Raw genomic sequence first — 17,536 nt, forward strand, 5'->3', positions numbered from 1 at the left:
TGCTCCTAGAGCCTACGGCCATACCACCCTGAAAGCACCTGATCTCGTCCGATCTCAGAAGTTAAGCAGGGTCGGGCCTGGTTAGTACCTGGATGGGAGACCGCCTGGGAATACCAGGTGCTGTAGGCTTTTTTTTTTCAGAGTGGTTTGCTTGCTTGTACTGAAGCTGAGCGAAGAAAGCTAAGAGGCCCAAAACCAGTGCTCCTAGAGCCTACGGCCATACCACCCTGAAAGCACCTGATCTCGTCCGATCTCAGAAGTTAAGCAGGGTCGGGCCTGGTTAGTACCTGGATGGGAGACCGCCTGGGAATACCAGGTGCTGTAGGCTTTTTTTTTTCAGAGTGGTTTGCTTGCTTGTACTGAAGCTGAGCGAAGAAAGCTAAGAGGCCCAAAACCAGTGCTCCTAGAGCCTACGGCCATACCACCCTGAAAGCACCTGATCTCGTCCGATCTCAGAAGTTAAGCAGGGTCGGGCCTGGTTAGTACCTGGATGGGAGACCGCCTGGGAATACCAGGTGCTGTAGGCTTTTTTTTTTCAGAGTGGTTTGCTTGCTTGTACTGAAGCTGAGCGAAGAAAGCTAAGAGGCCCAAAACCAGTGCTCCTAGAGCCTACGGCCATACCACCCTGAAAGCACCTGATCTCGTCCGATCTCAGAAGTTAAGCAGGGTCGGGCCTGGTTAGTACCTGGATGGGAGACCGCCTGGGAATACCAGGTGCTGTAGGCTTTTTTTTTTCAGAGTGGTTTGCTTGCTTGTACTGAAGCTGAGCGAAGAAAGCTAAGAGGCCCAAAACCAGTGCTCCTAGAGCCTACGGCCATACCACCCTGAAAGCACCTGATCTCGTCCGATCTCAGAAGTTAAGCAGGGTCGGGCCTGGTTAGTACCTGGATGGGAGACCGCCTGGGAATACCAGGTGCTGTAGGCTTTTTTTTTTCAGAGTGGTTTGCTTGCTTGTACTGAAGCTGAGCGAAGAAAGCTAAGAGGCCCAAAACCAGTGCTCCTAGAGCCTACGGCCATACCACCCTGAAAGCACCTGATCTCGTCCGATCTCAGAAGTTAAGCAGGGTCGGGCCTGGTTAGTACCTGGATGGGAGACCGCCTGGGAATACCAGGTGCTGTAGGCTTTTTTTTTTCAGAGTGGTTTGCTTGCTTGTACTGAAGCTGAGCGAAGAAAGCTAAGAGGCCCAAAACCAGTGCTCCTAGAGCCTACGGCCATACCACCCTGAAAGCACCTGATCTCGTCCGATCTCAGAAGTTAAGCAGGGTCGGGCCTGGTTAGTACCTGGATGGGAGACCGCCTGGGAATACCAGGTGCTGTAGGCTTTTTTTTTTCAGAGTGGTTTGCTTGCTTGTACTGAAGCTGAGCGAAGAAAGCTAAGAGGCCCAAAACCAGTGCTCCTAGAGCCTACGGCCATACCACCCTGAAAGCACCTGATCTCGTCCGATCTCAGAAGTTAAGCAGGGTCGGGCCTGGTTAGTACCTGGATGGGAGACCGCCTGGGAATACCAGGTGCTGCAGGCTTTTTTTTTTCAGAGTGGTTTGCTTGCTTGTACTGAAGCTGAGCGAAGAAAGCTAAGAGGCCCAAAACCAGTGCTCCTAGAGCCTACGGCCATACCACCCTGAAAGCACCTGATCTCGTCCGATCTCAGAAGTTAAGCAGGGTCGGGCCTGGTTAGTACCTGGATGGGAGACCGCCTGGGAATACCAGGTGCTGTAGGCTTTTTTTTTTCAGAGTGGTTTGCTTGCTTGTACTGAAGCTGAGCGAAGAAAGCTAAGAGGCCCAAAACCAGTGCTCCTAGAGCCTACGGCCATACCACCCTGAAAGCACCTGATCTCGTCCGATCTCAGAAGTTAAGCAGGGTCGGGCCTGGTTAGTACCTGGATGGGAGACCGCCTGGGAATACCAGGTGCTGTAGGCTTTTTTTTTTCAGAGTGGTTTGCTTGCTTGTACTGAAGCTGAGCGAAGAAAGCTAAGAGGCCCAAAACCAGTGCTCCTAGAGCCTACGGCCATACCACCCTGAAAGCACCTGATCTCGTCCGATCTCAGAAGTTAAGCAGGGTCGGGCCTGGTTAGTACCTGGATGGGAGACCGCCTGGGAATACCAGGTGCTGTAGGCTTTTTTTTTTCAGAGTGGTTTGCTTGCTTGTACTGAAGCTGAGCGAAGAAAGCTAAGAGGCCCAAAACCAGTGCTCCTAGAGCCTACGGCCATACCACCCTGAAAGCACCTGATCTCGTCCGATCTCAGAAGTTAAGCAGGGTCGGGCCTGGTTAGTACCTGGATGGGAGACCGCCTGGGAATACCAGGTGCTGTAGGCTTTTTTTTTTCAGAGTGGTTTGCTTGCTTGTACTGAAGCTGAGCGAAGAAAGCTAAGAGGCCCAAAACCAGTGCTCCTAGAGCCTACGGCCATACCACCCTGAAAGCACCTGATCTCGTCCGATCTCAGAAGTTAAGCAGGGTCGGGCCTGGTTAGTACCTGGATGGGAGACCGCCTGGGAATACCAGGTGCTGTAGGCTTTTTTTTTTCAGAGTGGTTTGCTTGCTTGTACTGAAGCTGAGCGAAGAAAGCTAAGAGGCCCAAAACCAGTGCTCCTAGAGCCTACGGCCATACCACCCTGAAAGCACCTGATCTCGTCCGATCTCAGAAGTTAAGCAGGGTCGGGCCTGGTTAGTACCTGGATGGGAGACCGCCTGGGAATACCAGGTGCTGTAGGCTTTTTTTTTTCAGAGTGGTTTGCTTGCTTGTACTGAAGCTGAGCGAAGAAAGCTAAGAGGCCCAAAACCAGTGCTCCTAGAGCCTACGGCCATACCACCCTGAAAGCACCTGATCTCGTCCGATCTCAGAAGTTAAGCAGGGTCGGGCCTGGTTAGTACCTGGATGGGAGACCGCCTGGGAATACCAGGTGCTGTAGGCTTTTTTTTTTCAGAGTGGTTTGCTTGCTTGTACTGAAGCTGAGCGAAGAAAGCTAAGAGGCCCGAAACCAGTGCTCCTAGAGCCTACGGCCATACCACCCTGAAAGCACCTGATCTCGTCCGATCTCAGAAGTTAAGCAGGGTCGGGCCTGGTTAGTACCTGGATGGGAGACCGCCTGGGAATACCAGGTGCTGTAGGCTTTTTTTTTTCAGAGTGGTTTGCTTGCTTGTACTGAAGCTGAGCGAAGAAAGCTAAGAGGCCCAAAACCAGTGCTCCTAGAGCCTACGGCCATACCACCCTGAAAGCACCTGATCTCGTCCGATCTCAGAAGTTAAGCAGGGTCGGGCCTGGTTAGTACCTGGATGGGAGACCGCCTGGGAATACCAGGTGCTGTAGGCTTTTTTTTTTCAGAGTGGTTTGCTTGCTTGTACTGAAGCTGAGCGAAGAAAGCTAAGAGGCCCAAAACCAGTGCTCCTAGAGCCTACGGCCATACCACCCTGAAAGCACCTGATCTCGTCCGATCTCAGAAGTTAAGCAGGGTCGGGCCTGGTTAGTACCTGGATGGGAGACCGCCTGGGAATACCAGGTGCTGTAGGCTTTTTTTTTTCAGAGTGGTTTGCTTGCTTGTACTGAAGCTGAGCGAAGAAAGCTAAGAGGCCCAAAACCAGTGCTCCTAGAGCCTACGGCCATACCACCCTGAAAGCACCTGATCTCGTCCGATCTCAGAAGTTAAGCAGGGTCGGGCCTGGTTAGTACCTGGATGGGAGACCGCCTGGGAATACCAGGTGCTGTAGGCTTTTTTTTTTCAGAGTGGTTTGCTTGCTTGTACTGAAGCTGAGCGAAGAAAGCTAAGAGGCCCAAAACCAGTGCTCCTAGAGCCTACGGCCATACCACCCTGAAAGCACCTGATCTCGTCCGATCTCAGAAGTTAAGCAGGGTCGGGCCTGGTTAGTACCTGGATGGGAGACCGCCTGGGAATACCAGGTGCTGTAGGCTTTTTTTTTTCAGAGTGGTTTGCTTGCTTGTACTGAAGCTGAGCGAAGAAAGCTAAGAGGCCCAAAACCAGTGCTCCTAGAGCCTACGGCCATACCACCCTGAAAGCACCTGATCTCGTCCGATCTCAGAAGTTAAGCAGGGTCGGGCCTGGTTAGTACCTGGATGGGAGACCGCCTGGGAATACCAGGTGCTGTAGGCTTTTTTTTTTCAGAGTGGTTTGCTTGCTTGTACTGAAGCTGAGCGAAGAAAGCTAAGAGGCCCAAAACCAGTGCTCCTAGAGCCTACGGCCATACCACCCTGAAAGCACCTGATCTCGTCCGATCTCAGAAGTTAAGCAGGGTCGGGCCTGGTTAGTACCTGGATGGGAGACCGCCTGGGAATACCAGGTGCTGTAGGCTTTTTTTTTTCAGAGTGGTTTGCTTGCTTGTACTGAAGCTGAGCGAAGAAAGCTAAGAGGCCCAAAACCAGTGCTCCTAGAGCCTACGGCCATACCACCCTGAAAGCACCTGATCTCGTCCGATCTCAGAAGTTAAGCAGGGTCGGGCCTGGTTAGTACCTGGATGGGAGACCGCCTGGGAATACCAGGTGCTGTAGGCTTTTTTTTTTCAGAGTGGTTTGCTTGCTTGTACTGAAGCTGAGCGAAGAAAGCTAAGAGGCCCAAAACCAGTGCTCCTAGAGCCTACGGCCATACCACCCTGAAAGCACCTGATCTCGTCCGATCTCAGAAGTTAAGCAGGGTCGGGCCTGGTTAGTACCTGGATGGGAGACCGCCTGGGAATACCAGGTGCTGTAGGCTTTTTTTTTTCAGAGTGGTTTGCTTGCTTGTACTGAAGCTGAGCGAAGAAAGCTAAGAGGCCCAAAACCAGTGCTCCTAGAGCCTACGGCCATACCACCCTGAAAGCACCTGATCTCGTCCGATCTCAGAAGTTAAGCAGGGTCGGGCCTGGTTAGTACCTGGATGGGAGACCGCCTGGGAATACCAGGTGCTGTAGGCTTTTTTTTTTCAGAGTGGTTTGCTTGCTTGTACTGAAGCTGAGCGAAGAAAGCTAAGAGGCCCAAAACCAGTGCTCCTAGAGCCTACGGCCATACCACCCTGAAAGCACCTGATCTCGTCCGATCTCAGAAGTTAAGCAGGGTCGGGCCTGGTTAGTACCTGGATGGGAGACCGCCTGGGAATACCAGGTGCTGTAGGCTTTTTTTTTTCAGAGTGGTTTGCTTGCTTGTACTGAAGCTGAGCGAAGAAAGCTAAGAGGCCCAAAACCAGTGCTCCTAGAGCCTACGGCCATACCACCCTGAAAGCACCTGATCTCGTCCGATCTCAGAAGTTAAGCAGGGTCGGGCCTGGTTAGTACCTGGATGGGAGACCGCCTGGGAATACCAGGTGCTGTAGGCTTTTTTTTTTCAGAGTGGTTTGCTTGCTTGTACTGAAGCTGAGCGAAGAAAGCTAAGAGGCCCAAAACCAGTGCTCCTAGAGCCTACGGCCATACCACCCTGAAAGCACCTGATCTCGTCCGATCTCAGAAGTTAAGCAGGGTCGGGCCTGGTTAGTACCTGGATGGGAGACCGCCTGGGAATACCAGGTGCTGTAGGCTTTTTTTTTTCAGAGTGGTTTGCTTGCTTGTACTGAAGCTGAGCGAAGAAAGCTAAGAGGCCCAAAACCAGTGCTCCTAGAGCCTACGGCCATACCACCCTGAAAGCACCTGATCTCGTCCGATCTCAGAAGTTAAGCAGGGTCGGGCCTGGTTAGTACCTGGATGGGAGACCGCCTGGGAATACCAGGTGCTGTAGGCTTTTTTTTTTCAGAGTGGTTTGCTTGCTTGTACTGAAGCTGAGCGAAGAAAGCTAAGAGGCCCAAAACCAGTGCTCCTAGAGCCTACGGCCATACCACCCTGAAAGCACCTGATCTCGTCCGATCTCAGAAGTTAAGCAGGGTCGGGCCTGGTTAGTACCTGGATGGGAGACCGCCTGGGAATACCAGGTGCTGTAGGCTTTTTTTTTTCAGAGTGGTTTGCTTGCTTGTACTGAAGCTGAGCGAAGAAAGCTAAGAGGCCCAAAACCAGTGCTCCTAGAGCCTACGGCCATACCACCCTGAAAGCACCTGATCTCGTCCGATCTCAGAAGTTAAGCAGGGTCGGGCCTGGTTAGTACCTGGATGGGAGACCGCCTGGGAATACCAGGTGCTGTAGGCTTTTTTTTTTCAGAGTGGTTTGCTTGCTTGTACTGAAGCTGAGCGAAGAAAGCTAAGAGGCCCAAAACCAGTGCTCCTAGAGCCTACGGCCATACCACCCTGAAAGCACCTGATCTCGTCCGATCTCAGAAGTTAAGCAGGGTCGGGCCTGGTTAGTACCTGGATGGGAGACCGCCTGGGAATACCAGGTGCTGTAGGCTTTTTTTTTTCAGAGTGGTTTGCTTGCTTGTACTGAAGCTGAGCGAAGAAAGCTAAGAGGCCCAAAACCAGTGCTCCTAGAGCCTACGGCCATACCACCCTGAAAGCACCTGATCTCGTCCGATCTCAGAAGTTAAGCAGGGTCGGGCCTGGTTAGTACCTGGATGGGAGACCGCCTGGGAATACCAGGTGCTGTAGGCTTTTTTTTTTCAGAGTGGTTTGCTTGCTTGTACTGAAGCTGAGCGAAGAAAGCTAAGAGGCCCAAAACCAGTGCTCCTAGAGCCTACGGCCATACCACCCTGAAAGCACCTGATCTCGTCCGATCTCAGAAGTTAAGCAGGGTCGGGCCTGGTTAGTACCTGGATGGGAGACCGCCTGGGAATACCAGGTGCTGTAGGCTTTTTTTTTTCAGAGTGGTTTGCTTGCTTGTACTGAAGCTGAGCGAAGAAAGCTAAGAGGCCCAAAACCAGTGCTCCTAGAGCCTACGGCCATACCACCCTGAAAGCACCTGATCTCGTCCGATCTCAGAAGTTAAGCAGGGTCGGGCCTGGTTAGTACCTGGATGGGAGACCGCCTGGGAATACCAGGTGCTGTAGGCTTTTTTTTTTCAGAGTGGTTTGCTTGCTTGTACTGAAGCTGAGCGAAGAAAGCTAAGAGGCCCAAAACCAGTGCTCCTAGAGCCTACGGCCATACCACCCTGAAAGCACCTGATCTCGTCCGATCTCAGAAGTTAAGCAGGGTCGGGCCTGGTTAGTACCTGGATGGGAGACCGCCTGGGAATACCAGGTGCTGTAGGCTTTTTTTTTTCAGAGTGGTTTGCTTGCTTGTACTGAAGCTGAGCGAAGAAAGCTAAGAGGCCCAAAACCAGTGCTCCTAGAGCCTACGGCCATACCACCCTGAAAGCACCTGATCTCGTCCGATCTCAGAAGTTAAGCAGGGTCGGGCCTGGTTAGTACCTGGATGGGAGACCGCCTGGGAATACCAGGTGCTGTAGGCTTTTTTTTTTCAGAGTGGTTTGCTTGCTTGTACTGAAGCTGAGCGAAGAAAGCTAAGAGGCCCAAAACCAGTGCTCCTAGAGCCTACGGCCATACCACCCTGAAAGCACCTGATCTCGTCCGATCTCAGAAGTTAAGCAGGGTCGGGCCTGGTTAGTACCTGGATGGGAGACCGCCTGGGAATACCAGGTGCTGTAGGCTTTTTTTTTTCAGAGTGGTTTGCTTGCTTGTACTGAAGCTGAGCGAAGAAAGCTAAGAGGCCCAAAACCAGTGCTCCTAGAGCCTACGGCCATACCACCCTGAAAGCACCTGATCTCGTCCGATCTCAGAAGTTAAGCAGGGTCGGGCCTGGTTAGTACCTGGATGGGAGACCGCCTGGGAATACCAGGTGCTGTAGGCTTTTTTTTTTCAGAGTGGTTTGCTTGCTTGTACTGAAGCTGAGCGAAGAAAGCTAAGAGGCCCAAAACCAGTGCTCCTAGAGCCTACGGCCATACCACCCTGAAAGCACCTGATCTCGTCCGATCTCAGAAGTTAAGCAGGGTCGGGCCTGGTTAGTACCTGGATGGGAGACCGCCTGGGAATACCAGGTGCTGTAGGCTTTTTTTTTTCAGAGTGGTTTGCTTGCTTGTACTGAAGCTGAGCGAAGAAAGCTAAGAGGCCCAAAACCAGTGCTCCTAGAGCCTACGGCCATACCACCCTGAAAGCACCTGATCTCGTCCGATCTCAGAAGTTAAGCAGGGTCGGGCCTGGTTAGTACCTGGATGGGAGACCGCCTGGGAATACCAGGTGCTGTAGGCTTTTTTTTTTCAGAGTGGTTTGCTTGCTTGTACTGAAGCTGAGCGAAGAAAGCTAAGAGGCCCAAAACCAGTGCTCCTAGAGCCTACGGCCATACCACCCTGAAAGCACCTGATCTCGTCCGATCTCAGAAGTTAAGCAGGGTCGGGCCTGGTTAGTACCTGGATGGGAGACCGCCTGGGAATACCAGGTGCTGTAGGCTTTTTTTTTTCAGAGTGGTTTGCTTGCTTGTACTGAAGCTGAGCGAAGAAAGCTAAGAGGCCCAAAACCAGTGCTCCTAGAGCCTACGGCCATACCACCCTGAAAGCACCTGATCTCGTCCGATCTCAGAAGTTAAGCAGGGTCGGGCCTGGTTAGTACCTGGATGGGAGACCGCCTGGGAATACCAGGTGCTGTAGGCTTTTTTTTTTCAGAGTGGTTTGCTTGCTTGTACTGAAGCTGAGCGAAGAAAGCTAAGAGGCCCAAAACCAGTGCTCCTAGAGCCTACGGCCATACCACCCTGAAAGCACCTGATCTCGTCCGATCTCAGAAGTTAAGCAGGGTCGGGCCTGGTTAGTACCTGGATGGGAGACCGCCTGGGAATACCAGGTGCTGTAGGCTTTTTTTTTTCAGAGTGGTTTGCTTGCTTGTACTGAAGCTGAGCGAAGAAAGCTAAGAGGCCCAAAACCAGTGCTCCTAGAGCCTACGGCCATACCACCCTGAAAGCACCTGATCTCGTCCGATCTCAGAAGTTAAGCAGGGTCGGGCCTGGTTAGTACCTGGATGGGAGACCGCCTGGGAATACCAGGTGCTGTAGGCTTTTTTTTTTCAGAGTGGTTTGCTTGCTTGTACTGAAGCTGAGCGAAGAAAGCTAAGAGGCCCAAAACCAGTGCTCCTAGAGCCTACGGCCATACCACCCTGAAAGCACCTGATCTCGTCCGATCTCAGAAGTTAAGCAGGGTCGGGCCTGGTTAGTACCTGGATGGGAGACCGCCTGGGAATACCAGGTGCTGTAGGCTTTTTTTTTTCAGAGTGGTTTGCTTGCTTGTACTGAAGCTGAGCGAAGAAAGCTAAGAGGCCCAAAACCAGTGCTCCTAGAGCCTACGGCCATACCACCCTGAAAGCACCTGATCTCGTCCGATCTCAGAAGTTAAGCAGGGTCGGGCCTGGTTAGTACCTGGATGGGAGACCGCCTGGGAATACCAGGTGCTGTAGGCTTTTTTTTTTCAGAGTGGTTTGCTTGCTTGTACTGAAGCTGAGCGAAGAAAGCTAAGAGGCCCAAAACCAGTGCTCCTAGAGCCTACGGCCATACCACCCTGAAAGCACCTGATCTCGTCCGATCTCAGAAGTTAAGCAGGGTCGGGCCTGGTTAGTACCTGGATGGGAGACCGCCTGGGAATACCAGGTGCTGTAGGCTTTTTTTTTTCAGAGTGGTTTGCTTGCTTGTACTGAAGCTGAGCGAAGAAAGCTAAGAGGCCCAAAACCAGTGCTCCTAGAGCCTACGGCCATACCACCCTGAAAGCACCTGATCTCGTCCGATCTCAGAAGTTAAGCAGGGTCGGGCCTGGTTAGTACCTGGATGGGAGACCGCCTGGGAATACCAGGTGCTGTAGGCTTTTTTTTTTCAGAGTGGTTTGCTTGCTTGTACTGAAGCTGAGCGAAGAAAGCTAAGAGGCCCAAAACCAGTGCTCCTAGAGCCTACGGCCATACCACCCTGAAAGCACCTGATCTCGTCCGATCTCAGAAGTTAAGCAGGGTCGGGCCTGGTTAGTACCTGGATGGGAGACCGCCTGGGAATACCAGGTGCTGTAGGCTTTTTTTTTTCAGAGTGGTTTGCTTGCTTGTACTGAAGCTGAGCGAAGAAAGCTAAGAGGCCCAAAACCAGTGCTCCTAGAGCCTACGGCCATACCACCCTGAAAGCACCTGATCTCGTCCGATCTCAGAAGTTAAGCAGGGTCGGGCCTGGTTAGTACCTGGATGGGAGACCGCCTGGGAATACCAGGTGCTGTAGGCTTTTTTTTTTCAGAGTGGTTTGCTTGCTTGTACTGAAGCTGAGCGAAGAAAGCTAAGAGGCCCAAAACCAGTGCTCCTAGAGCCTACGGCCATACCACCCTGAAAGCACCTGATCTCGTCCGATCTCAGAAGTTAAGCAGGGTCGGGCCTGGTTAGTACCTGGATGGGAGACCGCCTGGGAATACCAGGTGCTGTAGGCTTTTTTTTTTCAGAGTGGTTTGCTTGCTTGTACTGAAGCTGAGCGAAGAAAGCTAAGAGGCCCAAAACCAGTGCTCCTAGAGCCTACGGCCATACCACCCTGAAAGCACCTGATCTCGTCCGATCTCAGAAGTTAAGCAGGGTCGGGCCTGGTTAGTACCTGGATGGGAGACCGCCTGGGAATACCAGGTGCTGTAGGCTTTTTTTTTTCAGAGTGGTTTGCTTGCTTGTACTGAAGCTGAGCGAAGAAAGCTAAGAGGCCCAAAACCAGTGCTCCTAGAGCCTACGGCCATACCACCCTGAAAGCACCTGATCTCGTCCGATCTCAGAAGTTAAGCAGGGTCGGGCCTGGTTAGTACCTGGATGGGAGACCGCCTGGGAATACCAGGTGCTGTAGGCTTTTTTTTTTCAGAGTGGTTTGCTTGCTTGTACTGAAGCTGAGCGAAGAAAGCTAAGAGGCCCAAAACCAGTGCTCCTAGAGCCTACGGCCATACCACCCTGAAAGCACCTGATCTCGTCCGATCTCAGAAGTTAAGCAGGGTCGGGCCTGGTTAGTACCTGGATGGGAGACCGCCTGGGAATACCAGGTGCTGTAGGCTTTTTTTTTTCAGAGTGGTTTGCTTGCTTGTACTGAAGCTGAGCGAAGAAAGCTAAGAGGCCCAAAACCAGTGCTCCTAGAGCCTACGGCCATACCACCCTGAAAGCACCTGATCTCGTCCGATCTCAGAAGTTAAGCAGGGTCGGGCCTGGTTAGTACCTGGATGGGAGACCGCCTGGGAATACCAGGTGCTGTAGGCTTTTTTTTTTCAGAGTGGTTTGCTTGCTTGTACTGAAGCTGAGCGAAGAAAGCTAAGAGGCCCAAAACCAGTGCTCCTAGAGCCTACGGCCATACCACCCTGAAAGCACCTGATCTCGTCCGATCTCAGAAGTTAAGCAGGGTCGGGCCTGGTTAGTACCTGGATGGGAGACCGCCTGGGAATACCAGGTGCTGTAGGCTTTTTTTTTTCAGAGTGGTTTGCTTGCTTGTACTGAAGCTGAGCGAAGAAAGCTAAGAGGCCCAAAACCAGTGCTCCTAGAGCCTACGGCCATACCACCCTGAAAGCACCTGATCTCGTCCGATCTCAGAAGTTAAGCAGGGTCGGGCCTGGTTAGTACCTGGATGGGAGACCGCCTGGGAATACCAGGTGCTGTAGGCTTTTTTTTTTCAGAGTGGTTTGCTTGCTTGTACTGAAGCTGAGCGAAGAAAGCTAAGAGGCCCAAAACCAGTGCTCCTAGAGCCTACGGCCATACCACCCTGAAAGCACCTGATCTCGTCCGATCTCAGAAGTTAAGCAGGGTCGGGCCTGGTTAGTACCTGGATGGGAGACCGCCTGGGAATACCAGGTGCTGTAGGCTTTTTTTTTTCAGAGTGGTTTGCTTGCTTGTACTGAAGCTGAGCGAAGAAAGCTAAGAGGCCCAAAACCAGTGCTCCTAGAGCCTACGGCCATACCACCCTGAAAGCACCTGATCTCGTCCGATCTCAGAAGTTAAGCAGGGTCGGGCCTGGTTAGTACCTGGATGGGAGACCGCCTGGGAATACCAGGTGCTGTAGGCTTTTTTTTTTCAGAGTGGTTTGCTTGCTTGTACTGATGCTGAGCGAAGAAAGCTAAGAGGCCCAAAACCAGTGCTCCTAGAGCCTACGGCCATACCACCCTGAAAGCACCTGATCTCGTCCGATCTCAGAAGTTAAGCAGGGTCGGGCCTGGTTAGTACCTGGATGGGAGACCGCCTGGGAATACCAGGTGCTGTAGGCTTTTTTTTTTCAGAGTGGTTTGCTTGCTTGTACTGAAGCTGAGCGAAGAAAGCTAAGAGGCCCAAAACCAGTGCTCCTAGAGCCTACGGCCATACCACCCTGAAAGCACCTGATCTCGTCCGATCTCAGAAGTTAAGCAGGGTCGGGCCTGGTTAGTACCTGGATGGGAGACCGCCTGGGAATACCAGGTGCTGTAGGCTTTTTTTTTTCAGAGTGGTTTGCTTGCTTGTACTGAAGCTGAGCGAAGAAAGCTAAGAGGCCCAAAACCAGTGCTCCTAGAGCCTACGGCCATACCACCCTGAAAGCACCTGATCTCGTCCGATCTCAGAAGTTAAGCAGGGTCGGGCCTGGTTAGTACCTGGATGGGAGACCGCCTGGGAATACCAGGTGCTGTAGGCTTTTTTTTTTCAGAGTGGTTTGCTTGCTTGTACTGAAGCTGAGCGAAGAAAGCTAAGAGGCCCAAAACCAGTGCTCCTAGAGCCTACGGCCATACCACCCTGAAAGCACCTGATCTCGTCCGATCTCAGAAGTTAAGCAGGGTCGGGCCTGGTTAGTACCTGGATGGGAGACCGCCTGGGAATACCAGGTGCTGTAGGCTTTTTTTTTTCAGAGTGGTTTGCTTGCTTGTACTGAAGCTGAGCGAAGAAAGCTAAGAGGCCCAAAACCAGTGCTCCTAGAGCCTACGGCCATACCACCCTGAAAGCACCTGATCTCGTCCGATCTCAGAAGTTAAGCAGGGTCGGGCCTGGTTAGTACCTGGATGGGAGACCGCCTGGGAATACCAGGTGCTGTAGGCTTTTTTTTTTCAGAGTGGTTTGCTTGCTTGTACTGAAGCTGAGCGAAGAAAGCTAAGAGGCCCAAAACCAGTGCTCCTAGAGCCTACGGCCATACCACCCTGAAAGCACCTGATCTCGTCCGATCTCAGAAGTTAAGCAGGGTCGGGCCTGGTTAGTACCTGGATGGGAGACCGCCTGGGAATACCAGGTGCTGTAGGCTTTTTTTTTTCAGAGTGGTTTGCTTGCTTGTACTGAAGCTGAGCGAAGAAAGCTAAGAGGCCCAAAACCAGTGCTCCTAGAGCCTACGGCCATACCACCCTGAAAGCACCTGATCTCGTCCGATCTCAGAAGTTAAGCAGGGTCGGGCCTGGTTAGTACCTGGATGGGAGACCGCCTGGGAATACCAGGTGCTGTAGGCTTTTTTTTTTCAGAGTGGTTTGCTTGCTTGTACTGAAGCTGAGCGAAGAAAGCTAAGAGGCCCAAAACCAGTGCTCCTAGAGCCTACGGCCATACCACCCTGAAAGCACCTGATCTCGTCCGATCTCAGAAGTTAAGCAGGGTCGGGCCTGGTTAGTACCTGGATGGGAGACCGCCTGGGAATACCAGGTGCTGTAGGCTTTTTTTTTTCAGAGTGGTTTGCTTGCTTGTACTGAAGCTGAGCGAAGAAAGCTAAGAGGCCCAAAACCAGTGCTCCTAGAGCCTACGGCCATACCACCCTGAAAGCACCTGATCTCGTCCGATCTCAGAAGTTAAGCAGGGTCGGGCCTGGTTAGTACCTGGATGGGAGACCGCCTGGGAATACCAGGTGCTGTAGGCTTTTTTTTTTCAGAGTGGTTTGCTTGCTTGTACTGAAGCTGAGCGAAGAAAGCTAAGAGGCCCAAAACCAGTGCTCCTAGAGCCTACGGCCATACCACCCTGAAAGCACCTGATCTCGTCCGATCTCAGAAGTTAAGCAGGGTCGGGCCTGGTTAGTACCTGGATGGGAGACCGCCTGGGAATACCAGGTGCTGTAGGCTTTTTTTTTTCAGAGTGGTTTGCTTGCTTGTACTGAAGCTGAGCGAAGAAAGCTAAGAGGCCCAAAACCAGTGCTCCTAGAGCCTACGGCCATACCACCCTGAAAGCACCTGATCTCGTCCGATCTCAGAAGTTAAGCAGGGTCGGGCCTGGTTAGTACCTGGATGGGAGACCGCCTGGGAATACCAGGTGCTGTAGGCTTTTTTTTTTCAGAGTGGTTTGCTTGCTTGTACTGAAGCTGAGCGAAGAAAGCTAAGAGGCCCAAAACCAGTGCTCCTAGAGCCTACGGCCATACCACCCTGAAAGCACCTGATCTCGTCCGATCTCAGAAGTTAAGCAGGGTCGGGCCTGGTTAGTACCTGGATGGGAGACCGCCTGGGAATACCAGGTGCTGTAGGCTTTTTTTTTTCAGAGTGGTTTGCTTGCTTGTACTGAAGCTGAGCGAAGAAAGCTAAGAGGCCCAAAACCAGTGCTCCTAGAGCCTACGGCCATACCACCCTGAAAGCACCTGATCTCGTCCGATCTCAGAAGTTAAGCAGGGTCGGGCCTGGTTAGTACCTGGATGGGAGACCGCCTGGGAATACCAGGTGCTGTAGGCTTTTTTTTTTCAGAGTGGTTTGCTTGCTTGTACTGAAGCTGAGCGAAGAAAGCTAAGAGGCCCAAAACCAGTGCTCCTAGAGCCTACGGCCATACCACCCTGAAAGCACCTGATCTCGTCCGATCTCAGAAGTTAAGCAGGGTCGGGCCTGGTTAGTACCTGGATGGGAGACCGCCTGGGAATACCAGGTGCTGTAGGCTTTTTTTTTTCAGAGTGGTTTGCTTGCTTGTACTGAAGCTGAGCGAAGAAAGCTAAGAGGCCCAAAACCAGTGCTCCTAGAGCCTACGGCCATACCACCCTGAAAGCACCTGATCTCGTCCGATCTCAGAAGTTAAGCAGGGTCGGGCCTGGTTAGTACCTGGATGGGAGACCGCCTGGGAATACCAGGTGCTGTAGGCTTTTTTTTTTCAGAGTGGTTTGCTTGCTTGTACTGAAGCTGAGCGAAGAAAGCTAAGAGGCCCAAAACCAGTGCTCCTAGAGCCTACGGCCATACCACCCTGAAAGCACCTGATCTCGTCCGATCTCAGAAGTTAAGCAGGGTCGGGCCTGGTTAGTACCTGGATGGGAGACCGCCTGGGAATACCAGGTGCTGTAGGCTTTTTTTTTTCAGAGTGGTTTGCTTGCTTGTACTGAAGCTGAGCGAAGAAAGCTAAGAGGCCCAAAACCAGTGCTCCTAGAGCCTACGGCCATACCACCCTGAAAGCACCTGATCTCGTCCGATCTCAGAAGTTAAGCAGGGTCGGGCCTGGTTAGTACCTGGATGGGAGACCGCCTGGGAATACCAGGTGCTGTAGGCTTTTTTTTTTCAGAGTGGTTTGCTTGCTTGTACTGAAGCTGAGCGAAGAAAGCTAAGAGGCCCAAAACCAGTGCTCCTAGAGCCTACGGCCATACCACCCTGAAAGCACCTGATCTCGTCCGATCTCAGAAGTTAAGCAGGGTCGGGCCTGGTTAGTACCTGGATGGGAGACCGCCTGGGAATACCAGGTGCTGTAGGCTTTTTTTTTTCAGAGTGGTTTGCTTGCTTGTACTGAAGCTGAGCGAAGAAAGCTAAGAGGCCCAAAACCAGTGCTCCTAGAGCCTACGGCCATACCACCCTGAAAGCACCTGATCTCGTCCGATCTCAGAAGTTAAGCAGGGTCGGGCCTGGTTAGTACCTGGATGGGAGACCGCCTGGGAATACCAGGTGCTGTAGGCTTTTTTTTTTCAGAGTGGTTTGCTTGCTTGTACTGAAGCTGAGCGAAGAAAGCTAAGAGGCCCAAAACCAGTGCTCCTAGAGCCTACGGCCATACCACCCTGAAAGCACCTGATCTCGTCCGATCTCAGAAGTTAAGCAGGGTCGGGCCTGGTTAGTACCTGGATGGGAGACCGCCTGGGAATACCAGGTGCTGTAGGCTTTTTTTTTTCAGAGTGGTTTGCTTGCTTGTACTGAAGCTGAGCGAAGAAAGCTAAGAGGCCCAAAACCAGTGCTCCTAGAGCCTACGGCCATACCACCCTGAAAGCACCTGATCTCGTCCGATCTCAGAAGTTAAGCAGGGTCGGGCCTGGTTAGTACCTGGATGGGAGACCGCCTGGGAATACCAGGTGCTGTAGGCTTTTTTTTTTCAGAGTGGTTTGCTTGCTTGTACTGAAGCTGAGCGAAGAAAGCTAAGAGGCCCAAAACCAGTGCTCCTAGAGCCTACGGCCATACCACCCTGAAAGCACCTGATCTCGTCCGATCTCAGAAGTTAAGCAGGGTCGGGCCTGGTTAGTACCTGGATGGGAGACCGCCTGGGAATACCAGGTGCTGTAGGCTTTTTTTTTTCAGAGTGGTTTGCTTGCTTGTACTGAAGCTGAGCGAAGAAAGCTAAGAGGCCCAAAACCAGTGCTCCTAGAGCCTACGGCCATACCACCCTGAAAGCACCTGATCTCGTCCGATCTCAGAAGTTAAGCAGGGTCGGGCCTGGTTAGTACCTGGATGGGAGACCGCCTGGGAATACCAGGTGCTGTAGGCTTTTTTTTTTCAGAGTGGTTTGCTTGCTTGTACTGAAGCTGAGCGAAGAAAGCTAAGAGGCCCAAAACCAGTGCTCCTAGAGCCTACGGCCATACCACCCTGAAAGCACCTGATCTCGTCCGATCTCAGAAGTTAAGCAGGGTCGGGCCTGGTTAGTACCTGGATGGGAGACCGCCTGGGAATACCAGGTGCTGTAGGCTTTTTTTTTTCAGAGTGGTTTGCTTGCTTGTACTGAAGCTGAGCGAAGAAAGCTAAGAGGCCCAAAACCAGTGCTCCTAGAGCCTACGGCCATACCACCCTGAAAGCACCTGATCTCGTCCGATCTCAGAAGTTAAGCAGGGTCGGGCCTGGTTAGTACCTGGATGGGAGACCGCCTGGGAATACCAGGTGCTGTAGGCTTTTTTTTTTCAGAGTGGTTTGCTTGCTTGTACTGAAGCTGAGCGAAGAAAGCTAAGAGGCCCAAAACCAGTGCTCCTAGAGCCTACGGCCATACCACCCTGAAAGCACCTGATCTCGTCCGATCTCAGAAGTTAAGCAGGGTCGGGCCTGGTTAGTACCTGGATGGGAGACCGCCTGGGAATACCAGGTGCTGTAGGCTTTTTTTTTTCAGAGTGGTTTGCTTGCTTGTACTGAAGCTGAGCGAAGAAAGCTAAGAGGCCCAAAACCAGTGCTCCTAGAGCCTACGGCCATACCACCCTGAAAGCACCTGATCTCGTCCGATCTCAGAAGTTAAGCAGGGTCGGGCCTGGTTAGTACCTGGATGGGAGACCGCCTGGGAATACCAGGTGCTGTAGGCTTTTTTTTTTCAGAGTGGTTTGCTTGCTTGTACTGAAGCTGAGCGAAGAAAGCTAAGAGGCCCAAAACCAGTGCTCCTAGAGCCTACGGCCATACCACCCTGAAAGCACCTGATCTCGTCCGATCTCAGAAGTTAAGCAGGGTCGGGCCTGGTTAGTACCTGGATGGGAGACCGCCTGGGAATACCAGGTGCTGTAGGCTTTTTTTTTTCAGAGTGGTTTGCTTGCTTGTACTGAAGCTGAGCGAAGAAAGCTAAGAGGCCCAAAACCAGTGCTCCTAGAGCCTACGGCCATAC

At 52.3% G+C, this 17,536-nt stretch overlaps 89 non-coding genes across 89 annotated transcripts in view; all 89 read left to right on the forward strand.

Moving 5' to 3' along the window:
- Positions 1 to 10: 10 nt before the first annotated feature.
- Positions 11 to 129, forward strand: LOC147667358 (5S ribosomal RNA). Its single transcript, XR_015304238.1, has one exon. It is a non-coding gene; the product is annotated as a 5S ribosomal RNA (ribosomal RNA).
- An 80-nt stretch (positions 130 to 209) lies between these two features.
- Positions 210 to 328, forward strand: LOC147667359 (5S ribosomal RNA). The gene has a single exon (XR_015304239.1). It is a non-coding gene; the product is annotated as a 5S ribosomal RNA (ribosomal RNA).
- Positions 329 to 408: 80 nt separating this feature from the next.
- On the forward strand, positions 409 to 527 carry LOC147667360 (5S ribosomal RNA). Its single transcript, XR_015304240.1, has one exon. It is a non-coding gene; the product is annotated as a 5S ribosomal RNA (ribosomal RNA).
- Positions 528 to 607: 80 nt separating this feature from the next.
- Positions 608 to 726, forward strand: LOC147667361 (5S ribosomal RNA). The gene has a single exon (XR_015304242.1). It is a non-coding gene; the product is annotated as a 5S ribosomal RNA (ribosomal RNA).
- An 80-nt stretch (positions 727 to 806) lies between these two features.
- On the forward strand, positions 807 to 925 carry LOC147667362 (5S ribosomal RNA). Its single transcript, XR_015304243.1, has one exon. It is a non-coding gene; the product is annotated as a 5S ribosomal RNA (ribosomal RNA).
- Positions 926 to 1,005: 80 nt separating this feature from the next.
- Positions 1,006 to 1,124, forward strand: LOC147667363 (5S ribosomal RNA). The gene has a single exon (XR_015304244.1). It is a non-coding gene; the product is annotated as a 5S ribosomal RNA (ribosomal RNA).
- An 80-nt stretch (positions 1,125 to 1,204) lies between these two features.
- On the forward strand, positions 1,205 to 1,323 carry LOC147667364 (5S ribosomal RNA). The gene has a single exon (XR_015304245.1). It is a non-coding gene; the product is annotated as a 5S ribosomal RNA (ribosomal RNA).
- An 80-nt stretch (positions 1,324 to 1,403) lies between these two features.
- Positions 1,404 to 1,522, forward strand: LOC147667365 (5S ribosomal RNA). The gene has a single exon (XR_015304416.1). It is a non-coding gene; the product is annotated as a 5S ribosomal RNA (ribosomal RNA).
- Positions 1,523 to 1,602: 80 nt separating this feature from the next.
- LOC147667366 (5S ribosomal RNA) lies at positions 1,603 to 1,721 on the forward strand. Its single transcript, XR_015304246.1, has one exon. It is a non-coding gene; the product is annotated as a 5S ribosomal RNA (ribosomal RNA).
- An 80-nt stretch (positions 1,722 to 1,801) lies between these two features.
- Positions 1,802 to 1,920, forward strand: LOC147667367 (5S ribosomal RNA). Its single transcript, XR_015304247.1, has one exon. It is a non-coding gene; the product is annotated as a 5S ribosomal RNA (ribosomal RNA).
- Positions 1,921 to 2,000: 80 nt separating this feature from the next.
- LOC147667368 (5S ribosomal RNA) lies at positions 2,001 to 2,119 on the forward strand. Its single transcript, XR_015304248.1, has one exon. It is a non-coding gene; the product is annotated as a 5S ribosomal RNA (ribosomal RNA).
- An 80-nt stretch (positions 2,120 to 2,199) lies between these two features.
- On the forward strand, positions 2,200 to 2,318 carry LOC147667369 (5S ribosomal RNA). The gene has a single exon (XR_015304249.1). It is a non-coding gene; the product is annotated as a 5S ribosomal RNA (ribosomal RNA).
- Positions 2,319 to 2,398: 80 nt separating this feature from the next.
- LOC147667370 (5S ribosomal RNA) lies at positions 2,399 to 2,517 on the forward strand. Its single transcript, XR_015304250.1, has one exon. It is a non-coding gene; the product is annotated as a 5S ribosomal RNA (ribosomal RNA).
- Positions 2,518 to 2,597: 80 nt separating this feature from the next.
- LOC147667371 (5S ribosomal RNA) lies at positions 2,598 to 2,716 on the forward strand. The gene has a single exon (XR_015304251.1). It is a non-coding gene; the product is annotated as a 5S ribosomal RNA (ribosomal RNA).
- An 80-nt stretch (positions 2,717 to 2,796) lies between these two features.
- Positions 2,797 to 2,915, forward strand: LOC147667372 (5S ribosomal RNA). Its single transcript, XR_015304253.1, has one exon. It is a non-coding gene; the product is annotated as a 5S ribosomal RNA (ribosomal RNA).
- Positions 2,916 to 2,995: 80 nt separating this feature from the next.
- On the forward strand, positions 2,996 to 3,114 carry LOC147667373 (5S ribosomal RNA). Its single transcript, XR_015304254.1, has one exon. It is a non-coding gene; the product is annotated as a 5S ribosomal RNA (ribosomal RNA).
- An 80-nt stretch (positions 3,115 to 3,194) lies between these two features.
- Positions 3,195 to 3,313, forward strand: LOC147667374 (5S ribosomal RNA). The gene has a single exon (XR_015304255.1). It is a non-coding gene; the product is annotated as a 5S ribosomal RNA (ribosomal RNA).
- An 80-nt stretch (positions 3,314 to 3,393) lies between these two features.
- On the forward strand, positions 3,394 to 3,512 carry LOC147667375 (5S ribosomal RNA). The gene has a single exon (XR_015304256.1). It is a non-coding gene; the product is annotated as a 5S ribosomal RNA (ribosomal RNA).
- An 80-nt stretch (positions 3,513 to 3,592) lies between these two features.
- Positions 3,593 to 3,711, forward strand: LOC147667376 (5S ribosomal RNA). The gene has a single exon (XR_015304257.1). It is a non-coding gene; the product is annotated as a 5S ribosomal RNA (ribosomal RNA).
- Positions 3,712 to 3,791: 80 nt separating this feature from the next.
- LOC147667377 (5S ribosomal RNA) lies at positions 3,792 to 3,910 on the forward strand. The gene has a single exon (XR_015304258.1). It is a non-coding gene; the product is annotated as a 5S ribosomal RNA (ribosomal RNA).
- Positions 3,911 to 3,990: 80 nt separating this feature from the next.
- LOC147667378 (5S ribosomal RNA) lies at positions 3,991 to 4,109 on the forward strand. The gene has a single exon (XR_015304259.1). It is a non-coding gene; the product is annotated as a 5S ribosomal RNA (ribosomal RNA).
- Positions 4,110 to 4,189: 80 nt separating this feature from the next.
- LOC147667379 (5S ribosomal RNA) lies at positions 4,190 to 4,308 on the forward strand. Its single transcript, XR_015304260.1, has one exon. It is a non-coding gene; the product is annotated as a 5S ribosomal RNA (ribosomal RNA).
- Positions 4,309 to 4,388: 80 nt separating this feature from the next.
- LOC147667380 (5S ribosomal RNA) lies at positions 4,389 to 4,507 on the forward strand. The gene has a single exon (XR_015304261.1). It is a non-coding gene; the product is annotated as a 5S ribosomal RNA (ribosomal RNA).
- Positions 4,508 to 4,587: 80 nt separating this feature from the next.
- Positions 4,588 to 4,706, forward strand: LOC147667381 (5S ribosomal RNA). Its single transcript, XR_015304262.1, has one exon. It is a non-coding gene; the product is annotated as a 5S ribosomal RNA (ribosomal RNA).
- An 80-nt stretch (positions 4,707 to 4,786) lies between these two features.
- On the forward strand, positions 4,787 to 4,905 carry LOC147667382 (5S ribosomal RNA). The gene has a single exon (XR_015304264.1). It is a non-coding gene; the product is annotated as a 5S ribosomal RNA (ribosomal RNA).
- An 80-nt stretch (positions 4,906 to 4,985) lies between these two features.
- LOC147667383 (5S ribosomal RNA) lies at positions 4,986 to 5,104 on the forward strand. Its single transcript, XR_015304265.1, has one exon. It is a non-coding gene; the product is annotated as a 5S ribosomal RNA (ribosomal RNA).
- An 80-nt stretch (positions 5,105 to 5,184) lies between these two features.
- LOC147667384 (5S ribosomal RNA) lies at positions 5,185 to 5,303 on the forward strand. The gene has a single exon (XR_015304266.1). It is a non-coding gene; the product is annotated as a 5S ribosomal RNA (ribosomal RNA).
- Positions 5,304 to 5,383: 80 nt separating this feature from the next.
- LOC147667385 (5S ribosomal RNA) lies at positions 5,384 to 5,502 on the forward strand. The gene has a single exon (XR_015304267.1). It is a non-coding gene; the product is annotated as a 5S ribosomal RNA (ribosomal RNA).
- Positions 5,503 to 5,582: 80 nt separating this feature from the next.
- Positions 5,583 to 5,701, forward strand: LOC147667386 (5S ribosomal RNA). Its single transcript, XR_015304268.1, has one exon. It is a non-coding gene; the product is annotated as a 5S ribosomal RNA (ribosomal RNA).
- Positions 5,702 to 5,781: 80 nt separating this feature from the next.
- On the forward strand, positions 5,782 to 5,900 carry LOC147667387 (5S ribosomal RNA). The gene has a single exon (XR_015304269.1). It is a non-coding gene; the product is annotated as a 5S ribosomal RNA (ribosomal RNA).
- Positions 5,901 to 5,980: 80 nt separating this feature from the next.
- Positions 5,981 to 6,099, forward strand: LOC147667388 (5S ribosomal RNA). The gene has a single exon (XR_015304270.1). It is a non-coding gene; the product is annotated as a 5S ribosomal RNA (ribosomal RNA).
- Positions 6,100 to 6,179: 80 nt separating this feature from the next.
- Positions 6,180 to 6,298, forward strand: LOC147667389 (5S ribosomal RNA). The gene has a single exon (XR_015304271.1). It is a non-coding gene; the product is annotated as a 5S ribosomal RNA (ribosomal RNA).
- Positions 6,299 to 6,378: 80 nt separating this feature from the next.
- Positions 6,379 to 6,497, forward strand: LOC147667390 (5S ribosomal RNA). The gene has a single exon (XR_015304272.1). It is a non-coding gene; the product is annotated as a 5S ribosomal RNA (ribosomal RNA).
- Positions 6,498 to 6,577: 80 nt separating this feature from the next.
- On the forward strand, positions 6,578 to 6,696 carry LOC147667391 (5S ribosomal RNA). Its single transcript, XR_015304273.1, has one exon. It is a non-coding gene; the product is annotated as a 5S ribosomal RNA (ribosomal RNA).
- Positions 6,697 to 6,776: 80 nt separating this feature from the next.
- LOC147667392 (5S ribosomal RNA) lies at positions 6,777 to 6,895 on the forward strand. The gene has a single exon (XR_015304275.1). It is a non-coding gene; the product is annotated as a 5S ribosomal RNA (ribosomal RNA).
- Positions 6,896 to 6,975: 80 nt separating this feature from the next.
- Positions 6,976 to 7,094, forward strand: LOC147667393 (5S ribosomal RNA). The gene has a single exon (XR_015304276.1). It is a non-coding gene; the product is annotated as a 5S ribosomal RNA (ribosomal RNA).
- An 80-nt stretch (positions 7,095 to 7,174) lies between these two features.
- On the forward strand, positions 7,175 to 7,293 carry LOC147667394 (5S ribosomal RNA). The gene has a single exon (XR_015304277.1). It is a non-coding gene; the product is annotated as a 5S ribosomal RNA (ribosomal RNA).
- An 80-nt stretch (positions 7,294 to 7,373) lies between these two features.
- Positions 7,374 to 7,492, forward strand: LOC147667395 (5S ribosomal RNA). Its single transcript, XR_015304278.1, has one exon. It is a non-coding gene; the product is annotated as a 5S ribosomal RNA (ribosomal RNA).
- Positions 7,493 to 7,572: 80 nt separating this feature from the next.
- LOC147667396 (5S ribosomal RNA) lies at positions 7,573 to 7,691 on the forward strand. Its single transcript, XR_015304279.1, has one exon. It is a non-coding gene; the product is annotated as a 5S ribosomal RNA (ribosomal RNA).
- An 80-nt stretch (positions 7,692 to 7,771) lies between these two features.
- On the forward strand, positions 7,772 to 7,890 carry LOC147667397 (5S ribosomal RNA). Its single transcript, XR_015304281.1, has one exon. It is a non-coding gene; the product is annotated as a 5S ribosomal RNA (ribosomal RNA).
- An 80-nt stretch (positions 7,891 to 7,970) lies between these two features.
- Positions 7,971 to 8,089, forward strand: LOC147667398 (5S ribosomal RNA). Its single transcript, XR_015304282.1, has one exon. It is a non-coding gene; the product is annotated as a 5S ribosomal RNA (ribosomal RNA).
- Positions 8,090 to 8,169: 80 nt separating this feature from the next.
- LOC147667399 (5S ribosomal RNA) lies at positions 8,170 to 8,288 on the forward strand. The gene has a single exon (XR_015304283.1). It is a non-coding gene; the product is annotated as a 5S ribosomal RNA (ribosomal RNA).
- Positions 8,289 to 8,368: 80 nt separating this feature from the next.
- On the forward strand, positions 8,369 to 8,487 carry LOC147667400 (5S ribosomal RNA). Its single transcript, XR_015304284.1, has one exon. It is a non-coding gene; the product is annotated as a 5S ribosomal RNA (ribosomal RNA).
- An 80-nt stretch (positions 8,488 to 8,567) lies between these two features.
- Positions 8,568 to 8,686, forward strand: LOC147667401 (5S ribosomal RNA). The gene has a single exon (XR_015304285.1). It is a non-coding gene; the product is annotated as a 5S ribosomal RNA (ribosomal RNA).
- Positions 8,687 to 8,766: 80 nt separating this feature from the next.
- LOC147667402 (5S ribosomal RNA) lies at positions 8,767 to 8,885 on the forward strand. The gene has a single exon (XR_015304287.1). It is a non-coding gene; the product is annotated as a 5S ribosomal RNA (ribosomal RNA).
- Positions 8,886 to 8,965: 80 nt separating this feature from the next.
- On the forward strand, positions 8,966 to 9,084 carry LOC147667403 (5S ribosomal RNA). The gene has a single exon (XR_015304288.1). It is a non-coding gene; the product is annotated as a 5S ribosomal RNA (ribosomal RNA).
- Positions 9,085 to 9,164: 80 nt separating this feature from the next.
- On the forward strand, positions 9,165 to 9,283 carry LOC147667404 (5S ribosomal RNA). Its single transcript, XR_015304289.1, has one exon. It is a non-coding gene; the product is annotated as a 5S ribosomal RNA (ribosomal RNA).
- An 80-nt stretch (positions 9,284 to 9,363) lies between these two features.
- Positions 9,364 to 9,482, forward strand: LOC147667405 (5S ribosomal RNA). The gene has a single exon (XR_015304290.1). It is a non-coding gene; the product is annotated as a 5S ribosomal RNA (ribosomal RNA).
- Positions 9,483 to 9,562: 80 nt separating this feature from the next.
- On the forward strand, positions 9,563 to 9,681 carry LOC147667406 (5S ribosomal RNA). Its single transcript, XR_015304291.1, has one exon. It is a non-coding gene; the product is annotated as a 5S ribosomal RNA (ribosomal RNA).
- Positions 9,682 to 9,761: 80 nt separating this feature from the next.
- On the forward strand, positions 9,762 to 9,880 carry LOC147667407 (5S ribosomal RNA). Its single transcript, XR_015304292.1, has one exon. It is a non-coding gene; the product is annotated as a 5S ribosomal RNA (ribosomal RNA).
- Positions 9,881 to 9,960: 80 nt separating this feature from the next.
- LOC147667408 (5S ribosomal RNA) lies at positions 9,961 to 10,079 on the forward strand. The gene has a single exon (XR_015304293.1). It is a non-coding gene; the product is annotated as a 5S ribosomal RNA (ribosomal RNA).
- An 80-nt stretch (positions 10,080 to 10,159) lies between these two features.
- On the forward strand, positions 10,160 to 10,278 carry LOC147667409 (5S ribosomal RNA). The gene has a single exon (XR_015304294.1). It is a non-coding gene; the product is annotated as a 5S ribosomal RNA (ribosomal RNA).
- An 80-nt stretch (positions 10,279 to 10,358) lies between these two features.
- Positions 10,359 to 10,477, forward strand: LOC147667410 (5S ribosomal RNA). Its single transcript, XR_015304295.1, has one exon. It is a non-coding gene; the product is annotated as a 5S ribosomal RNA (ribosomal RNA).
- Positions 10,478 to 10,557: 80 nt separating this feature from the next.
- LOC147667411 (5S ribosomal RNA) lies at positions 10,558 to 10,676 on the forward strand. The gene has a single exon (XR_015304296.1). It is a non-coding gene; the product is annotated as a 5S ribosomal RNA (ribosomal RNA).
- Positions 10,677 to 10,756: 80 nt separating this feature from the next.
- On the forward strand, positions 10,757 to 10,875 carry LOC147667412 (5S ribosomal RNA). Its single transcript, XR_015304298.1, has one exon. It is a non-coding gene; the product is annotated as a 5S ribosomal RNA (ribosomal RNA).
- An 80-nt stretch (positions 10,876 to 10,955) lies between these two features.
- On the forward strand, positions 10,956 to 11,074 carry LOC147667413 (5S ribosomal RNA). The gene has a single exon (XR_015304299.1). It is a non-coding gene; the product is annotated as a 5S ribosomal RNA (ribosomal RNA).
- Positions 11,075 to 11,154: 80 nt separating this feature from the next.
- LOC147667414 (5S ribosomal RNA) lies at positions 11,155 to 11,273 on the forward strand. The gene has a single exon (XR_015304300.1). It is a non-coding gene; the product is annotated as a 5S ribosomal RNA (ribosomal RNA).
- An 80-nt stretch (positions 11,274 to 11,353) lies between these two features.
- Positions 11,354 to 11,472, forward strand: LOC147667415 (5S ribosomal RNA). The gene has a single exon (XR_015304301.1). It is a non-coding gene; the product is annotated as a 5S ribosomal RNA (ribosomal RNA).
- Positions 11,473 to 11,552: 80 nt separating this feature from the next.
- Positions 11,553 to 11,671, forward strand: LOC147667416 (5S ribosomal RNA). Its single transcript, XR_015304302.1, has one exon. It is a non-coding gene; the product is annotated as a 5S ribosomal RNA (ribosomal RNA).
- Positions 11,672 to 11,751: 80 nt separating this feature from the next.
- Positions 11,752 to 11,870, forward strand: LOC147667417 (5S ribosomal RNA). Its single transcript, XR_015304303.1, has one exon. It is a non-coding gene; the product is annotated as a 5S ribosomal RNA (ribosomal RNA).
- An 80-nt stretch (positions 11,871 to 11,950) lies between these two features.
- Positions 11,951 to 12,069, forward strand: LOC147667418 (5S ribosomal RNA). Its single transcript, XR_015304304.1, has one exon. It is a non-coding gene; the product is annotated as a 5S ribosomal RNA (ribosomal RNA).
- An 80-nt stretch (positions 12,070 to 12,149) lies between these two features.
- On the forward strand, positions 12,150 to 12,268 carry LOC147667419 (5S ribosomal RNA). Its single transcript, XR_015304305.1, has one exon. It is a non-coding gene; the product is annotated as a 5S ribosomal RNA (ribosomal RNA).
- Positions 12,269 to 12,348: 80 nt separating this feature from the next.
- On the forward strand, positions 12,349 to 12,467 carry LOC147667420 (5S ribosomal RNA). The gene has a single exon (XR_015304306.1). It is a non-coding gene; the product is annotated as a 5S ribosomal RNA (ribosomal RNA).
- An 80-nt stretch (positions 12,468 to 12,547) lies between these two features.
- LOC147667421 (5S ribosomal RNA) lies at positions 12,548 to 12,666 on the forward strand. Its single transcript, XR_015304307.1, has one exon. It is a non-coding gene; the product is annotated as a 5S ribosomal RNA (ribosomal RNA).
- An 80-nt stretch (positions 12,667 to 12,746) lies between these two features.
- On the forward strand, positions 12,747 to 12,865 carry LOC147667422 (5S ribosomal RNA). The gene has a single exon (XR_015304309.1). It is a non-coding gene; the product is annotated as a 5S ribosomal RNA (ribosomal RNA).
- An 80-nt stretch (positions 12,866 to 12,945) lies between these two features.
- LOC147667423 (5S ribosomal RNA) lies at positions 12,946 to 13,064 on the forward strand. Its single transcript, XR_015304310.1, has one exon. It is a non-coding gene; the product is annotated as a 5S ribosomal RNA (ribosomal RNA).
- An 80-nt stretch (positions 13,065 to 13,144) lies between these two features.
- Positions 13,145 to 13,263, forward strand: LOC147667424 (5S ribosomal RNA). Its single transcript, XR_015304311.1, has one exon. It is a non-coding gene; the product is annotated as a 5S ribosomal RNA (ribosomal RNA).
- Positions 13,264 to 13,343: 80 nt separating this feature from the next.
- On the forward strand, positions 13,344 to 13,462 carry LOC147667425 (5S ribosomal RNA). The gene has a single exon (XR_015304312.1). It is a non-coding gene; the product is annotated as a 5S ribosomal RNA (ribosomal RNA).
- Positions 13,463 to 13,542: 80 nt separating this feature from the next.
- Positions 13,543 to 13,661, forward strand: LOC147667426 (5S ribosomal RNA). Its single transcript, XR_015304313.1, has one exon. It is a non-coding gene; the product is annotated as a 5S ribosomal RNA (ribosomal RNA).
- An 80-nt stretch (positions 13,662 to 13,741) lies between these two features.
- On the forward strand, positions 13,742 to 13,860 carry LOC147667427 (5S ribosomal RNA). Its single transcript, XR_015304314.1, has one exon. It is a non-coding gene; the product is annotated as a 5S ribosomal RNA (ribosomal RNA).
- An 80-nt stretch (positions 13,861 to 13,940) lies between these two features.
- LOC147667428 (5S ribosomal RNA) lies at positions 13,941 to 14,059 on the forward strand. The gene has a single exon (XR_015304315.1). It is a non-coding gene; the product is annotated as a 5S ribosomal RNA (ribosomal RNA).
- An 80-nt stretch (positions 14,060 to 14,139) lies between these two features.
- LOC147667429 (5S ribosomal RNA) lies at positions 14,140 to 14,258 on the forward strand. Its single transcript, XR_015304316.1, has one exon. It is a non-coding gene; the product is annotated as a 5S ribosomal RNA (ribosomal RNA).
- Positions 14,259 to 14,338: 80 nt separating this feature from the next.
- Positions 14,339 to 14,457, forward strand: LOC147667430 (5S ribosomal RNA). The gene has a single exon (XR_015304317.1). It is a non-coding gene; the product is annotated as a 5S ribosomal RNA (ribosomal RNA).
- An 80-nt stretch (positions 14,458 to 14,537) lies between these two features.
- Positions 14,538 to 14,656, forward strand: LOC147667431 (5S ribosomal RNA). The gene has a single exon (XR_015304318.1). It is a non-coding gene; the product is annotated as a 5S ribosomal RNA (ribosomal RNA).
- Positions 14,657 to 14,736: 80 nt separating this feature from the next.
- LOC147667432 (5S ribosomal RNA) lies at positions 14,737 to 14,855 on the forward strand. The gene has a single exon (XR_015304320.1). It is a non-coding gene; the product is annotated as a 5S ribosomal RNA (ribosomal RNA).
- An 80-nt stretch (positions 14,856 to 14,935) lies between these two features.
- On the forward strand, positions 14,936 to 15,054 carry LOC147667433 (5S ribosomal RNA). The gene has a single exon (XR_015304321.1). It is a non-coding gene; the product is annotated as a 5S ribosomal RNA (ribosomal RNA).
- An 80-nt stretch (positions 15,055 to 15,134) lies between these two features.
- Positions 15,135 to 15,253, forward strand: LOC147667434 (5S ribosomal RNA). Its single transcript, XR_015304322.1, has one exon. It is a non-coding gene; the product is annotated as a 5S ribosomal RNA (ribosomal RNA).
- An 80-nt stretch (positions 15,254 to 15,333) lies between these two features.
- Positions 15,334 to 15,452, forward strand: LOC147667435 (5S ribosomal RNA). The gene has a single exon (XR_015304323.1). It is a non-coding gene; the product is annotated as a 5S ribosomal RNA (ribosomal RNA).
- An 80-nt stretch (positions 15,453 to 15,532) lies between these two features.
- LOC147667436 (5S ribosomal RNA) lies at positions 15,533 to 15,651 on the forward strand. The gene has a single exon (XR_015304324.1). It is a non-coding gene; the product is annotated as a 5S ribosomal RNA (ribosomal RNA).
- Positions 15,652 to 15,731: 80 nt separating this feature from the next.
- LOC147667437 (5S ribosomal RNA) lies at positions 15,732 to 15,850 on the forward strand. The gene has a single exon (XR_015304325.1). It is a non-coding gene; the product is annotated as a 5S ribosomal RNA (ribosomal RNA).
- Positions 15,851 to 15,930: 80 nt separating this feature from the next.
- On the forward strand, positions 15,931 to 16,049 carry LOC147667438 (5S ribosomal RNA). The gene has a single exon (XR_015304326.1). It is a non-coding gene; the product is annotated as a 5S ribosomal RNA (ribosomal RNA).
- Positions 16,050 to 16,129: 80 nt separating this feature from the next.
- LOC147667439 (5S ribosomal RNA) lies at positions 16,130 to 16,248 on the forward strand. Its single transcript, XR_015304327.1, has one exon. It is a non-coding gene; the product is annotated as a 5S ribosomal RNA (ribosomal RNA).
- An 80-nt stretch (positions 16,249 to 16,328) lies between these two features.
- LOC147667440 (5S ribosomal RNA) lies at positions 16,329 to 16,447 on the forward strand. The gene has a single exon (XR_015304328.1). It is a non-coding gene; the product is annotated as a 5S ribosomal RNA (ribosomal RNA).
- An 80-nt stretch (positions 16,448 to 16,527) lies between these two features.
- On the forward strand, positions 16,528 to 16,646 carry LOC147667441 (5S ribosomal RNA). Its single transcript, XR_015304329.1, has one exon. It is a non-coding gene; the product is annotated as a 5S ribosomal RNA (ribosomal RNA).
- An 80-nt stretch (positions 16,647 to 16,726) lies between these two features.
- LOC147667442 (5S ribosomal RNA) lies at positions 16,727 to 16,845 on the forward strand. The gene has a single exon (XR_015304331.1). It is a non-coding gene; the product is annotated as a 5S ribosomal RNA (ribosomal RNA).
- An 80-nt stretch (positions 16,846 to 16,925) lies between these two features.
- LOC147667443 (5S ribosomal RNA) lies at positions 16,926 to 17,044 on the forward strand. Its single transcript, XR_015304332.1, has one exon. It is a non-coding gene; the product is annotated as a 5S ribosomal RNA (ribosomal RNA).
- Positions 17,045 to 17,124: 80 nt separating this feature from the next.
- On the forward strand, positions 17,125 to 17,243 carry LOC147667444 (5S ribosomal RNA). Its single transcript, XR_015304333.1, has one exon. It is a non-coding gene; the product is annotated as a 5S ribosomal RNA (ribosomal RNA).
- Positions 17,244 to 17,323: 80 nt separating this feature from the next.
- On the forward strand, positions 17,324 to 17,442 carry LOC147667445 (5S ribosomal RNA). The gene has a single exon (XR_015304334.1). It is a non-coding gene; the product is annotated as a 5S ribosomal RNA (ribosomal RNA).
- Positions 17,443 to 17,522: 80 nt separating this feature from the next.
- Positions 17,523 to 17,536, forward strand: part of LOC147667446 (5S ribosomal RNA) — a 119-nt gene continuing 105 nt past the window's right edge. Inside the window, exon 1 of the ribosomal RNA XR_015304335.1 lies at positions 17,523 to 17,536. This exon is cut by the window's right edge and continues 105 nt beyond it. This is a non-coding gene — a ribosomal RNA (5S ribosomal RNA).

The sequence above is a fragment of the Lissotriton vulgaris genome, unplaced genomic scaffold (assembly GCF_964263255.1).
Source record: "Lissotriton vulgaris unplaced genomic scaffold, aLisVul1.2 SCAFFOLD_9152, whole genome shotgun sequence".
Taxonomy (NCBI): Eukaryota; Metazoa; Chordata; class Amphibia; order Caudata; family Salamandridae; genus Lissotriton; species Lissotriton vulgaris.